The sequence below is a fragment of the Choloepus didactylus genome, chromosome 9 (genome assembly GCF_015220235.1).
Source record: "Choloepus didactylus isolate mChoDid1 chromosome 9, mChoDid1.pri, whole genome shotgun sequence".
In the NCBI taxonomy this organism is placed as follows: domain Eukaryota; kingdom Metazoa; phylum Chordata; class Mammalia; order Pilosa; family Megalonychidae; genus Choloepus; species Choloepus didactylus.
Genome location: NC_051315.1, coordinates 45,757,116 through 45,771,812, shown reverse-complemented (window position 1 = coordinate 45,771,812; position 14,697 = coordinate 45,757,116). Strand labels below are relative to the sequence as shown.

The 14,697-nt window shown below is 38.1% G+C and overlaps 1 protein-coding gene across 2 annotated transcripts in view; it reads left to right on the top strand.

The window, feature by feature from the left end:
- The first annotated feature begins 1,518 nt into the window (after nt 1-1,518).
- ACVR1C (activin A receptor type 1C) overlaps nt 1,519-14,697 on the top strand; it is a 242,857-nt gene continuing 229,678 nt past the window's right edge. For both annotated transcript variants that reach the window (XM_037850103.1, XM_037850102.1), the window contains exon 1: nt 1,519-1,649. The gene's annotated coding sequence lies outside the window, so the exon portion shown is untranslated. The remainder of the gene's footprint in view (nt 1,650-14,697) is intronic.

Sequence of the window (14,697 nt, the reverse complement as noted above, 5' to 3'; positions counted from 1 at the left end):
GGTCAATCAGCAAGCTGGAAACTCAGATGAGTAGATGGTGTAGTCTTGAGGCAGAATTTCTTTCTATTTTTGGACACCTCAGTTCTTTGTTCTTAATGTCCTGAAGTGATTGAATGTAGCCCACTCCACATTATCAGGGGTAATCTCCTTTACTTAAGTCAGCTGACTGTAGGTGCTAATCACATCTACAAAATACGTTCACATCAACATCTAGGCCAGTGTTGACCAAACAACTGGCCACTATTACTGAGCCAAGTTCATTCATAAAATTAACCATCATACACAGAAATGTCTTCTCACACCTCAGTGATCATCTCATGTACCTCTAGGACATATACACCCCAGAGTCTCACTTTAGAGACTCCTTTTCTCATCACCACTGGGACAGTAACTTGGATCATAAGAAAAAGCAAAGCAGCTGGGAGGCTATAGTTAGAAACCTAGTTGCATATTAGGATTCTTTGGTGCTAGGAAGCTAAAAAATATGGATTCTTTGATCCTGTTGCCAGATATGTCATTCTAGCTAGAGCCAGGAATTTGAAAATTTTATGATTCTGGAGCAGCTAGTTGCCAATATACATTTCTTTTGGAATCACTAGTGAGGAAAGACTACTGGTTAGGGAATCAGGAGGTCCAAAGCTAGGTACCTCCCTGTCAGGTTACTTACCTGGGAAAGATATTTAACTGCTCTTCTCTTCATATATCTATCCAGTAAAATGAAAAGTTGGATGAGACATGATATTCTAGTTAAAATCTAACATTCCATTAATCTTCTACTTGGCAGAAGGTGTATTTTTTTTTTTCTCAATGGGTTGAAAATTCTTTATTGGAATAACATTAGCATTTCCCTTGTTTCTAGCGGCAAATCATTTTCTCCATCCTTATGAAGCTTAAACATTGAGGTTCAGCGATAATAACTCCCAAAGAATTAACCAGTGTGTGGATCCATAGTCAGAAGTTGAACTTGAATTGAAATTTGGTGACATAAACCTTTCATTTTCTAAAGATAGCTTTTAAAATAAAATAGTAATGGTGCCAGATGTAACACATCTCTGCAACTAATCCATTTGGTCTGATTACTATGATTAGCAAAGAGCATCTAAAGAGAAGAATTATACTCTTTGAAGACCATCAGGACTCATGAAATCCTGTTCTCTCTTTCATATGGTACTGTGCTGTTTTGAATGTATTATGTACCTCAAAATGCATTGTCTTTGATGTAATCTTGTGTGGAGAGATGTATCAGTGTTGATTAGATTGTAATCTGAGTGTTTCCTTGGGGATTCACCCCACCCAACTGTGGGTGATGACTTTGGTTGGATAATTTCCATAGAGGTGTTGCCCCACCCATTCAGGGTGGGTCTGAATTAAATTACTGGAGCACTATATAAGCTCAGACAGAAGGAGCAAGCCTGCTTCAGCCAAGAGGGACACTTTGAAGAAAGCACAGAAGCTACAGATGAGAGACAGTTTGAAGATGGCCGTTGAAAGCAGACTCTTGCTCCAGAGAAGCTAAGAGAGGACAAACACCCCAAGAGCAATTGAGAGTGATATTCTGAAGAGGAGCTGTGGCCTAGAGAGGAACGTCCTGGGAGAAAGCTATTTTGAAACCAGAACTTGGAGCAGCAGGCACTAGCTGATATGCAAAGGTAAGCACGTCCCAAGAGCTTAAATGTATTTTGGGGCTACTATTTGGCAGAGAAAAGGGAAAAATACTGGTAGATGCAATGTATTATTGACCTTCTTATGAGGAAGGGCAAAATTGGCACAGGGGCTAAGAATTTAATAAATAAAATATAAAAGTATAAGCCCTGTATATAAAACAACACATGAAATTAAAAGAAAAAGAAGAATCAGTGGGTATTAAACATGTAACAACTAAATATTCTCTATTATAAGCATTTTTTTGGTTAGTAAGTGGAAAAATTTTAGATCCTATACTTTTGGTAGCATAATATACACATGCACTGTTTAGCTCACTACAATTTTATTAATATAGTTTTTTGTTTTAATTAGAGAAGTTGTAAGTTTACAGAAAAATAATGCAGAAATTCTAGAGTTCCCATATACCCCCCTTATTATTAACATCTTGTATTAATGTGGTAGCTTTGTTACAGTTGATGAAAGAATATTATTATAATTGTACTATTTACAGTAGTCTATAGCTTACATTAGAGTCACTGTTTTTGTTGTACCATCTATGGTTATCATTTTTAAAAAATTTTTATTCTACTAACATACAGACAACCTAAAATTTCTCCTTTTAACCATATTTGAATATATAATTCAGTGCTGTTAATTACGTTCACAATTTTGTGCTCCCGTCACCATTCTCCATTACCCAAACTTTTCTGTCACACCCAACAGAAATTCTATACTTTAACTCCCTATTCTCTACCCCTTACTGGTTCCTGGCAAACTGTATTCTAGTTTCTGATTCTATGAATTTGCTTATTCCAATTATTTCACATCAGTGAAATCATAAAATAATTGTCCTTGTGTGCCTGGCTTATTACACTCAACGTGATGTTGTCAAGTTTCATCCACATTGTCCCATATATCAGAACTTCATTACTTTTTACGGCTGAATTATATTTCATTGTAGGTTGTATTAGTTAGGGTTCTCTAGTGAAACAGAACCAGCAGAAGATATATGTAAATTAGAGATTTATAGAAGTGTCTCATGCAGCTGTGGAGATGCACAAGTCCAAATTCTGTAGGGCAGGCAGTGAGCTGGCAACTCTAATGAAGGTCTTTGATGAACTCCCAGGAGAGGCTGGCTGGCTGAAGAGAAATTCCATAAGGTAGGCCGTGAGCTGACACTCTGATGAGGGTCTTCAATGAATTCCCCAGGAGAGGCTGGCTGGCTGGCTGGAGAAGAAGTAGTGAAAGTTCTTTCTCTTCTCCCACAAAAGTCTTCAAATGATTGGATTAAATCCAGCTGATAGAATTCTCATTGTGGAGGACACTCACAAATGTCTTTGCAATAACAGGCCAGTGCTTGCTTGACCAGACAACTGGGCGCCATCACCTGGCCAAGTTGACACATGAACCCAACCATCACAAGGTAAAACCATAATTTTTGTATCCATTCATCAGTTGATGGGCACTTGGGTTGTTTCCATCTTTTGGCAATTGTAAATAATGCCACTATGAATATCGGTCTGCAAATATCTGTTTAGAGTCCCTGCTTTCAATTCTTTTGGGTATGTACATAGAAGTGGGATTGTTGGGACATATGGCAATTCAATACTTAACTTTTTGACGAATCACCAAACTATCTTCCACAGCAGCTGCACCATTTTACATCCCCACCAGCAATTAATAGGTGTTCCTATTTCTCCACATCTTCTCCAACACTTGTAATTTTCTGTTTTTTTTTAATAGTAACCATTCTAGTGGATGTAAAATGGTATCTCATTGTGTTTTTTTTTCCTTTATTAAAGAAGTTGTGGATTTACAGAACAATTATGTGTAAAATACAGGATATCTATATATCACTCTATTAACAACACTTTGCATTGGTGTGGAACATTTGTTACAATTGATGAAAGCACATTTTTATAATTTTTTACTATTACCTATAGTTCACGGGTTCACTGCGTAGTGCAGTTCCATGGATTTTTAATTTTTAATTGTTATTCTGTTACCAGATACACAATCTAACGTTTCCCCCTTTTAACCACATTCAGATATATATTTCAGTAGTTAATTACTTCACAATGTCGTGCTAGTGTGATGGTTTAAACTGTTATAGACCCCAGAAGATCATGTTCTTAAAGCTAAGCTATTCCTGGAGGGGCAGACCTACTGTGGGTGGGACATTTTGATTAGGTTATTTCAGTTGAGCATTCCCCAGGTGGGTCTTAATCCTCTTAATGGAGTCTTTTATAAGGGGATGAATTTCAGAGAAACAGAACAGCAACTGAGAGAGAAAGCCCTGGAAGCCAAAGCTGAAAGCAGCAAAACCTGGAAGAGAAGGGGGGAGACCAGCAGACACTGCCATGTGCCTTGCCATGTGACAGGAGTGCCAGATCACCAGGAGCCTGTCTTCAGGAAGAAGATATCGTATTGATGATGTCTAGATTTGGACACTTTCATGGCCTGAGAACTGTAAGCCATTGTAAAAGCCAGCCCATATGGTATATTATATTCCAGCAACTTTAGTGAACTAAAACAGCTATGATCACTACCAACCATTTCCAAAACATTTCCATCATTCCAAATAGGAACTCTATACATTTTAAGCCTTAATTTCCCGTTCCCTATCCCCACCCTGTCCCCTGGTAAGCAATATTCTAGATTCCAATGCTATGGGTTTGCCACAAAAGACTTTATCATGAAAGTAAAATGACAAACTATACAAGGGAGAAAATATTTGGAAACCACATATCTGATAAAGATTTCATATCCAGAATATATAAAGAAATCCTTCAACTTAACAACAGAAAGACAAACAACCAATTTTTAAAATGGGTAAAAGACTTGAATAGACATCTCTCCAAAGATGTATATCCAAAAATATACAAATTGCCAGAAAGCACATGAAGAGATACTCAACATCTTTAGTCATCAGGGAAATGCAAATCAAAAACCACAGAAAGAAACCATTCATATTTATTAGATCAGTACAATAAAAAAAAAAAAAAACAGAAAATGACAAGTATTGGAGAAGATGGGAGAAATAGAAATACTTATTCCTTGCTAGCAGGAATCTAAAATGGAGCAGCCACTGTGGAAGAGTTTGGCGCTTCCTCAGAAAGTTAAGTTTATTAATTTAAGTATATTAGTTAATTACCATATGATCCAGCAATCCCAATACTAGATATTGATTTCATAGCAGCATTGTTCACAATTTCTAAAAGATGGAAGCAACCCAAGTGTCCATCAGCCGGTGAATGGATGAACAAAATGTGGTATATACATAGAGTGGAATATTATTCAGGCATCCTTTCCAACTTGGATGCCTTTTATTTCTTCTTCTTGCCTAACTTCTCTGATTAGAACTTCCAGTACAGTGTTGAATAACAGTGGTGTCTGTGGCTTCTTTGTCTTGCTCCTGATCATAGGGGGAAAGCTTTCAGTCTTTCACTATTAAATATGATGTTAGCTGTGAGCTTTTCATATATGCCCTTTATCATGTTGAGGAAGTTTCCTTCTATTTCTAGTATTCTAAGTGTTTTTATCAGGAGAGGATGCTGGATCTTGTCAAATGCTTTTTCTGCATCAATTGAGATGATCATGTTTTTGTTTTGTTTTGTTTTTCTCATTCATTCTGTTAATGTGCTGTACAACATTAATTGATTTTCTTATATTGAACTTGGTGTATATTTCTCTTAATGTGCTGTTGGATTCGGTTTGCTAACATTTTGATGAGGATTTTTTCATTGATATTCATAAGGTATATTGGTCTGTAGTTTTCTTTTCTCATTGTATGTGTATCTGACTTTGGTATTAGGGTGATGTTGACCTCATATAGAATGAGTTTGGGGGTTTTGTATGTTTGAAAAAAATCTTTACTTCATCTTCATTTTTGAAAGATGTTTTTACTGAGTATATAATTCTGGGTTGATTTTTTTTTTTCTTTCAGCATTTTAAGGATTTTGTTCCACTGTCTTTTCTTTTTTTTTTTGTTTTTTTTTTTTTTGTTTCTTTTTAATCTTCATTTTATTGAGATATATTCACATACCACGCAGTCATACAAAACAAATCATACTTTCGATTGTTCACAGTACCATTACATAGTTGTACAATCAACACCTAAATCAATCCCTGACACCTTCATTAGCACACACACAAAAATAACAAGAATAATAATTAGAGTGAAAAAGAGCAATTGAAGTAAAAAAGAACACTGGGTACCTTTGTCTGTTTGTTTCCTTCCCCTATTTTTCTACTCATCCATCCATAAACTAGACAAAGTGGAGTGTGGTCCTTATGGCTTTCCCAATCCCATTGTCACCCCTCATAAGCTACATTTTTATACAATTGTCTTCGAGATTCATGGGTTCTGGGTTGTAGTTTGATAGTTTCAGGTATCCACCACCAGCTACCCCAATTCTTTAGAACCTAAAAAGGGTTGTCTAAAGTGTGCATAAGAGTGCCCACCAGAGTGACCTCTCGGCTCCTTTTGGAATCTCTCTGCTACTGAAGCTTATTTCACATCCCCCTTTTGGTCACAAAGATGTTCTCCATCCCACGATGCCAGGTCTACATTCCTCCCCGGGAGTCATATTCCACGTTGCCAGGGAGATTCACTTCCCTGGGTGTCTGATCCCACGTAGGGGGGAGGGGAGTGATTTCGCCTTTCAAGTTGGCTTAGCCAGAGAGAGAGGGCCACATCTGAGCAACAAAGAGGCATTTGAGAGGAGGCTCTTAGGCACAACCATAGGGAGGCCTAGCCTCTCCTTTGCGGCAACCATTTTCCCAAGGGTAAAACCTATGGTAGAGGGCTCAACCTGTCAAACCACCAGTCCCCTATGTCTGTGGTCATGTTAGCAACCATCGAGATGGGGTAGGCGAATACCTCTGCATTCTCCACAGGCTCCTCAAGGGGGCACTACATCTTTTTTTCCTTGTTTTTCTTTTTTTTTTTTACTTTCCCTTCTTTTTTAAATCAACTGTATGAAAAAAAAGTTAAAAAGAAAACAAACATACAATAAAAGAACATTTCAAAGAGACCATAACAAGGGAGTAAGAAAAAGACAGCTAACCTAAGATAACTGCTTAACTTCCAACCTGTTCCTACTTTACCCCAAGAAAGTTACCTAATATAGCAACATTTCTGTGAACTTGTTCCTACTATATCCACCAGAAATTAACAGACCATAGTCATTCCTGGGCATCCCCAGAACGTTAAATAGCTTATCTGTTCTTGTTGGATTATTGTTCCCCCTTCCTTAATTGCTCTCTACTGCTAGTTCCCCTACATTCTACATTATAAACCATTTGTTTTACATTTTTCAAAGTTCACAATAGTGGTAGCATATAATATTTCTCTTTTTGTGCCTGGCTTATTTCACTTAGCATTATGTCTTCAAGGTTCATCCATGTTGTCATATGTTTCACGAGATCGTTCCTTCTTACTGCCGCGTAGTATTCCATCGTGTGTATATACCACATTTTATTTATCCACTCATCTGTTGAAGGACATTTGGGTTGTTTCCGTCTCTTGGCAATTGTGAATAATGCTGCTGTGAACATTGGCGTGCAGATATCTGTTCGTGTCACTGCTTTCCGACCTTCTGGGTATATACCGAGAAGTGCAATCTCTGGATCGAATGGTAACTCTATATCTAGTTTTCTAAGAAACTGCCAGACTGACTTCCAGAGTGGCTGAACCAATATACAGTCCCACCAACAATGAATAAGAGTTCCAATTTCTCCACATCCCCTCCAGCATTTGTAGTTTCCTGTTTGTTTAATGGCAGCCATTCTAATCGGTGTTAGATGGTATCTCATTGTGGTCTTAATTTGCATCTCTCTAATAGCTAGTGAAGCTGAACATTTTTTCATGTGTTTCTTGGCCATTTGTATTTCCTCTTCAGAGAACTGTCTTTTCATATCTTTTGCCCATTGTATAATTGGGCTGTCTGTACTATTGTCATTGAGTTGTAGGATTTCTTTATATATGCAAGATATCAGTCTTCTGTCAGATACATGGTTTCCAAAAATTTTTTCCCATTGAGTTGGCTGCCTCTTTACCTTTTTGAGAAATTCCTTTGAGGTGCAGAAACTTCTAAGCTTGAGGAGTTCCCATTTATCTATTTTTTCTTTTGTTGCTTGTGCTTTGGGTGTAAAGTCTAGGAAGTGGCCTCCTAATACAAGGTCTTGAAGATGTTTTCCTACATTATCTTCTAGGAGTTTTATGGTACTTTCTTTTATATTGAGATCTTTCATACATTTTGAGTTAATTTTTGTGTAGGGGGTGAGGTGTAGGGGTCCTCTTTCATTCTTTTGGATATGGATATCCAACTCTCCCAGCCCCATTTGTTGAAAAGACCATTATGACTCAGTTCAGTGACTTTGGGGGTCTTATCAAAGATCAGTCGGCCATAGATCTGAGGGTCTATCTCTGAATTCTGAATTCGATTCCATTGATCTATATGTCTATCTTTGTGCCAGTACCATGCTGTTTTGGCAACTGTGGATTTATAATAAGCTTCAAAGTCAGGGAGTGTAAGTCCTCCCACTTCGTTTTTCTTTTTTAGAGTGTCTTTAGCAATTCGAGGCATCTTCCCTTTCCAAATCAATTTGATAACTAGCTTTTCCAAGTCTGCAAAGTAGGTTGTTGGAATTTTGATTGGGATTACATTGAATCTGTAGATGAGTTTGGGTAGAATTGACATCTTAATGACATTTAGTCTTCCTATCCATGAACATGGAATATTTTTCCATCTTTTAAGGTCCCCTTCTATTTCTTTTAGTAGAGTTATGTAGTTTTCTTTGTATAGGTCTTTTACATCTTTGGTTAAGTTGATTCCTAGGTACTTGATTTTTTTAGTTGCTATTGAAAATGGTATCTTTTTCTTGAGTGTCTCTTCAGTTTGTTCATTTCTAGCATATAGAAACATTGCTGATTTATGTGCATTAATCTTGTATCCCGCTACTTTGCTAAATTTGTTTATTAGCTCTAGTAGCTGTATCGTCGATTTCTCAGGGTTTTCTAGATATAAGATCATATCATCTGCAAACAATGACAGTTTTACTTCTTCTTTTCCAATTTGGATGCCTTTTATTTCTTTGTCTTGCCGGATTGCCCTGGCTAGCACTTCCAGCACAATGTTGAATAGCAGTGGTGACAGTGGGCATCCTTGTCTTGTTCCTGATCTTAGAGGGAAGGCTTTCAGTCTCTCACCATTGAGTACTATGCTGGCTGTGGGTTTTTCATATATGCTCTTTATCATGTTGAGGAAGTTTCCTTCAATTCCTACCTTTTGAAGTGTTTTTATCAAAAACGGATGTTGGATTTTGTCATATGCTTTTCCCTTTTGACTTGTTAATGTGTTGTAATACATTGATTGATTTTCTTATGTTGAACCATCCTTGCATGCCTGGAATGAACCCCACTTGGTCATGGTGTATGATTTTTTTAATGTGTCTTTGGATTCGATTTGCAAGTATTTTGTTGAGGATTTTTGCACCTATATTCATTAGGGAGATTGGCCGGTAGTTTTCGTTTTTTGTAGCATCTTTGCCTGGTTTTGGTATTAGATTGATGTTAGCTTCATGAAATGATTTAGGTAGTGTTCCATTTTCTTCAATGTTTCGAAAGAGTTTGAGTAAGATTGCTGTCAGTTCTTTCTGGAAAGTTTGGTAGAATTCCCCTGTGAAGCCATCTGGCCCTGGGCATTTATTTGTGGGAAGATTTTTGATTACTGATTGGATCTCTTTGCTTGTGATGGGTTGGTTGAGGTCTTCTATTTCTTCTCTGGTCAGTCTAGGTTGTTCATATGTTTCCAGGAAATTGTCCATTTCTTCTACATTATCCAGTTTGTTGCCATACAGTTGTTCATAGTATCCTCTTATAATTTTTTTAATTTCTTCGGGATCTGCAGTTATGTCACCTTTTTCATCCATTATTTTGTTTATATGGGTCTTCTCTCTTTTTGATTTTGTCAGTCTAGCTAGGGGCTTGTCAATCTTGTTGATCTTCTCAAAGAACCAACTTTTGGTGATTTTTATCCTCTCTATTGTTTTTTTGTTCTCTATGTCATTTATTTCTGCTTTAATCCTTGTTATTTCTTTTCTTGTACTTGGTTTAGGATTGGTTTGCTGTTCATTTTCTAGCTTCTTCAGTTGATCCATTAGTTCTTTGATTTTGGCTCTTTCTTCCTTTTTAATATATGCGTTTAGTGCTATAAATTTCCCCCTCAGCACTGCTTTTGCTGCATGCCATAGGTTTTGGTATGTTGTGTTCTCATTTTCATTCGTCTCTATATATTTAGCAATTTCTCTTGCTATTTCTTCGTTAACCCACAGATTGTTTAGGAGTGTGTTGTTTAACCTCCAGGTATTTGTGAATTTTCTAAGTCTCTGATGGTTATTGACTTCTAATTGTATTCCATTGTGGTCAGAGAATGTGCTTTGAATAATTTCAATCTTTTTAAATTTATTGAGGCTTGTTTTATGTCCCAGCATATGATCTATTCTGGAGAAAGTTCCATGAGCACTAGAAAAGTATGTGTATCCTGATGATTTGGGATGTAATGTCCTGTATATGTCTGTTAAATCTAATTCATTTATCAGATTGTTTAAGTTTTCAATTTCCTTATTGGTCTTCTGTCTGGTTGATCTATCTATAGGAGAGAGTGATGTTTTGAAGTCTCCGACAATTATTGTGGAAACATCAATTGCTTCCTTTAGTTTTGCCAGTGTTTCTCTCATGTATTTTATGGCACCTTGATTGGGTGCATAGACATTTACGATTGTTATTTCTTCTTGTTGAATTGCCCCTTTTATTAGTATGTAGTGGCCTTCTTTGTCTCTCAAAACATCCCTGCATTTAAAGTCTATTTTATCTGAGATTAATATTGCTACACCTGCTTTCTTTTGGCTGTAGCTTGCATGAAATATTTTTTTCCATCCTTTCACTTTCAGTTTCTTTGTGTCCCTGTGTCTAAGATGAGTCTCTTGTATGCAACATATTGATGGTTCATTTTTTTTGATCCATTCTGCGAATCTATATCTTTTAATTGGGGAGTTTAATCCATTTACATTCAACGTTATAACCGTGAAGGCATTTCTTGAATCAGCCATCTTATCCTTTGGTTTATGTTTGTCATATTTTTCCCCTCTCTCTATTAATATCCTTTATTGTACCCATACCGAATCTCTTTAGTACTGAACCTTTCTCCAAGTCTCTCTGTCCTTTCTTTGTTTCTCTGTCTGTAGGGCTCCCTTTAGTATGTCCAGTAGGGCAGGTCTCTTGTTAGCAAATTCTCTCAGCATTTGTTTGTCTGTGAAAAATTTAAGCTCTCCCTCAAATTTGAAGGAGAGCTTTGCTGGATAAAGTATTCTTGGCTGGAAATGTTTCTCACTCAGAATTTTAAATATATCGTGCCACTGCCTTCTTGCCTCCATGGTGGCTGCTGAGTAGTCACTACTTAGTCTTATGCTGTTTCCTTTGTATGTGGTGAATTGCTTTTCTCTTGCTGCTTTCAGAACTTGCTCCTTCTCTTCCGTGTTTGACAGTGTGATCAGAATATGTCTCGGAGTGGGTTTATTTGGATTTATTCTATTTGGAGTTCGCTGAGCATTTATGATTTGTGTATTTATGTTGTTCAGAAGATTTGGGAAGTTTTCCCCAAAAATTTCTTTGAATACTCTTCCAAGACCTTTACCCTTTTCTTCCCCTTCTGGGACACCAATGAGTCTTATATTCGGATGTTTCATATTATCTATCATATCCCTGAGGTCCATTTCGGTTTTTTCAATTTTTTTCCCCATTCTTTCTTTTACATTTTTATTTTCCATTCTGTCATCTTCCAGGTCACTGATTCGTTGTTCAACTTCCTGTAGTCTTGTACTATGAGTGTCCAGAATCTTTTTAATTTGGGCAACAGTTTCTTTAATTTCCATAAGATCATCCATTTTTTTTATTTAGTCTTGCAATGTCTTCTTTATGCTCTTCTAGGGTCTTCTTGATATCCTTTGTATCCCGTACTATGGTCTCATTGTTCCTCTTTAGTTCTTTGAGTAGCTGCTCTAGGTGCTGTGTCTCTTCTGATCTTTTGATTTGGGTGCTTGGGCTTGGGTTATCCATATTGTCTGGTTTTTTCATATGCTTTATAATTTTCTGTTGTTTTTGGCCTCGTGGCATTTGCTGAACTTGATAGGGTTCTTTTAGGATTTGTAGACCAATTGAAGTCCTTATCTCTAATTTATCAGATCTACAGCTTCGTGGAGTACACTTTAACTAACCAGCAGGTGGCGTCCACGAGCCACCTGTTCTCCACAAGCCAGTTCTCCCCTGCTTAGCCTTTTTGGTGAGTGGGGGAGTGAGTCTTGTGGGGTCCAATTGGTGTACCAAGCTTGCGTGTGTAGTTGGTGTTGCCTGCCCAGTATATGGGGCGTGTTTCTGGGCAGTCAGGGAGGGGGGGTGGCTCTAACAATCAAATCTCCCTGGTGATCCTAGAGTTTTAAATCTGTTGCAATAGTCTAATCCTTCAGTTCAGTCCTGCCACAGTTTGTCTCTGCCACTGACCCACAAGTCCTTGGTATTGGCGTATGGCTCCTGAGACTTGCAAGTGGACCCCTCTTCCAGGCTGTGCACCCCCCTGGTCCTCTGTTAAGGGATGACTATGCTATGTCACAGGTGAGTGCCGTCCCCCCAGGGCAGTTCTGGGCTGCTGGGCTGTGTAGGGAGGCTCCAAGTCTGCTGAAATGATGACTGAATGGGGCTTTGTTAATTCACATTGCTCCACCTTCCCAACTCTGGGACAATCAGCTGAGGTTGCAGGGAAGGCTAATGTCCACACCCAGTTTTGTGGTGTGTGCCTGTTATTTGAAGTGCTTCCATCACACTGGGTTGTCTGAGGCAGCTCTGGGCTATGGGGCTGGTGATGGGCAGGAGTGTTTCCTGTCCACCAGGATGTTGGCTGTGAGCGGACACCCCCCTTTTCTTGGGAAGTTGTGGTGTTTAGTGAATTTTCTCAGCCACTGGATTATTGCCTTTTGTCTCAGAGCTCTCTTAGTTCTGCTCTTGTCTTGACCTGCCCAAATTGCAAGTCTTTGAAGCTTTCTGTATTGGGCTTCTTAGAGTAATTGTTTTAGAAAAAGAAAAAAGGATTAAAAAGAAGGGCCCTCCTCAGAGATCTAATGGGCTATTGAAATGCTAAGAGACCAAGCAATTAGGGCCATTAAGGAAAGGTCCACAGGGCAAAGAGATCAGCTTTTCTTCGGGATTTGCATATGAGCCTCAGGGCCTGAGCTCTGCCCTTCCCCTTTCTATGTTCACCAGAACTCCAAAAATCCTCCGCTTTTATTTTGGAGTTTTTCGTGTTGTTTTTTTCTATGCCTGTCTCCTCTCTGCTGGGCTGGCTGCTCTCAGATTCTTTGGTGTCTGGTCTCAGTCTATCTATGGTTGGAGTTTGGATCAGTAGAATGAGTTTCTGATAAGGGCTGCCACTGCAGTTCTCCCTTATCCTTCCCGGAGCTGACAGCCCCTCTTCCCACGGGACTGTGCCTGGCAGGGAGGGGTACGTGTCCCCTGGCCACAAAAACTTACAGATTTCGCTGATCTCAGCAGTTCCACGTTTTCATGAGTGTTGTATGAAGTATGCTCAAAGTCCGATTGCTCTGTGGTGTCCAGTCCACGCAGTTCCTGGCTTTCTACCTACTTTTCTGCAGCAGTAACTAAAACATACAGCTCACCAGTCCGCCATCTTGCCCCACCTGGTCACTCCACTGTCTTTTCATTGCCATTGTTTCCTGTGAGAATTCTGTCATCTTTATCCTTCCTTATTCCTCTGTACATAACATATTTTTCTCCTTTCAGATTGCTTTTAGGAGCATACATTTATCACTGATTTTGAGCATTTTGAATATGCTGTGTCTTGTTTTCTTACTTTTTCTTTTTCTTTCTTGGTATTTATTGCTCTTTTTGGATCTGTGGATATATAGTTTTCATCAAATTTGGAATTTTTTCTGTCACTATATGTCCAAATATTCTTTGTTGTTATTATTGTTGTCCCCTTGGCCTTTCTTCCCTGTTCAGAGACTTCAGTTACACTTATATTAAGAGGACTTCAATTTGGCTGCTTGAAGGAGTTCTCCCATAGTTCACTGATTCTCTGTTCTTTTATTTTTATTTTTTTTTTTTGTAATTCTGTTTTTTTTTGTCTTGTGTTTAATTTTGAATGTTTTTATTGTTGTCTTCAAGTTCATAATCTTTTCTTCTGTAATTTCCAGTGCACCACTAATCCTATATAATGTATTTTTCATCTCATACATTGTAGTGTTTTTTTAATCTCTAGAAGTTTAATTTGAGTCTTTTTAGAAATATCTTCCATGTCTCTATTTAAATTTTTGACAATGTGAAATACAATTATAACTGTTTAATGTCCTTCTATGCTAACTCTAACAGAATAGGTGTTAAAGTATAACTTAAAAGATTTATAAATCAGAGGTCCAAGTGAGGATATGTTTAGCCAGCATAGGATAGGTACTGTGTCAATTGTGGGCCAGTTTCAAGTAATTGATTTTTCTTCTCAAAATGGGTATTTTGCCTGGGGCTTTACAATCCTGGTAAATTTTTACTGGTTTTCAGACATTGTGAATTTTACCTTGTTGTGTGATGGATATTTTTGCATTCCTATAAGTATTCTTGAACTCTATTCTAGGATATAGTTAAACTGGTTTCATCCTTTTGGTTCTTGCTTTTAGGGTTTGTTAGCTGGGACCGGAACAATGCTCAGTCTGTGACTATTTATCCCCTAATATCCTTTGCTACTGAGGCAAAACCCTTCTGTGTACTCTACAAATGCCCCAGGAATCATGAGTTTTTCCACTCTAGCTGGTAGAAACAGACATTATTCCTGGCCCTGTGTGTGCAACAGGGGACTGTTGCCTACAGTCCTTGCAGGTTCTTCTTTCACGAGCTCTGGGTGGTTTCCTCACACATATGCACTGATCAGTACTCAGGTGGATACTTGAGGATGACCCTCTGAAGATTTCTAGAATTCTTGCTCTGTGCAG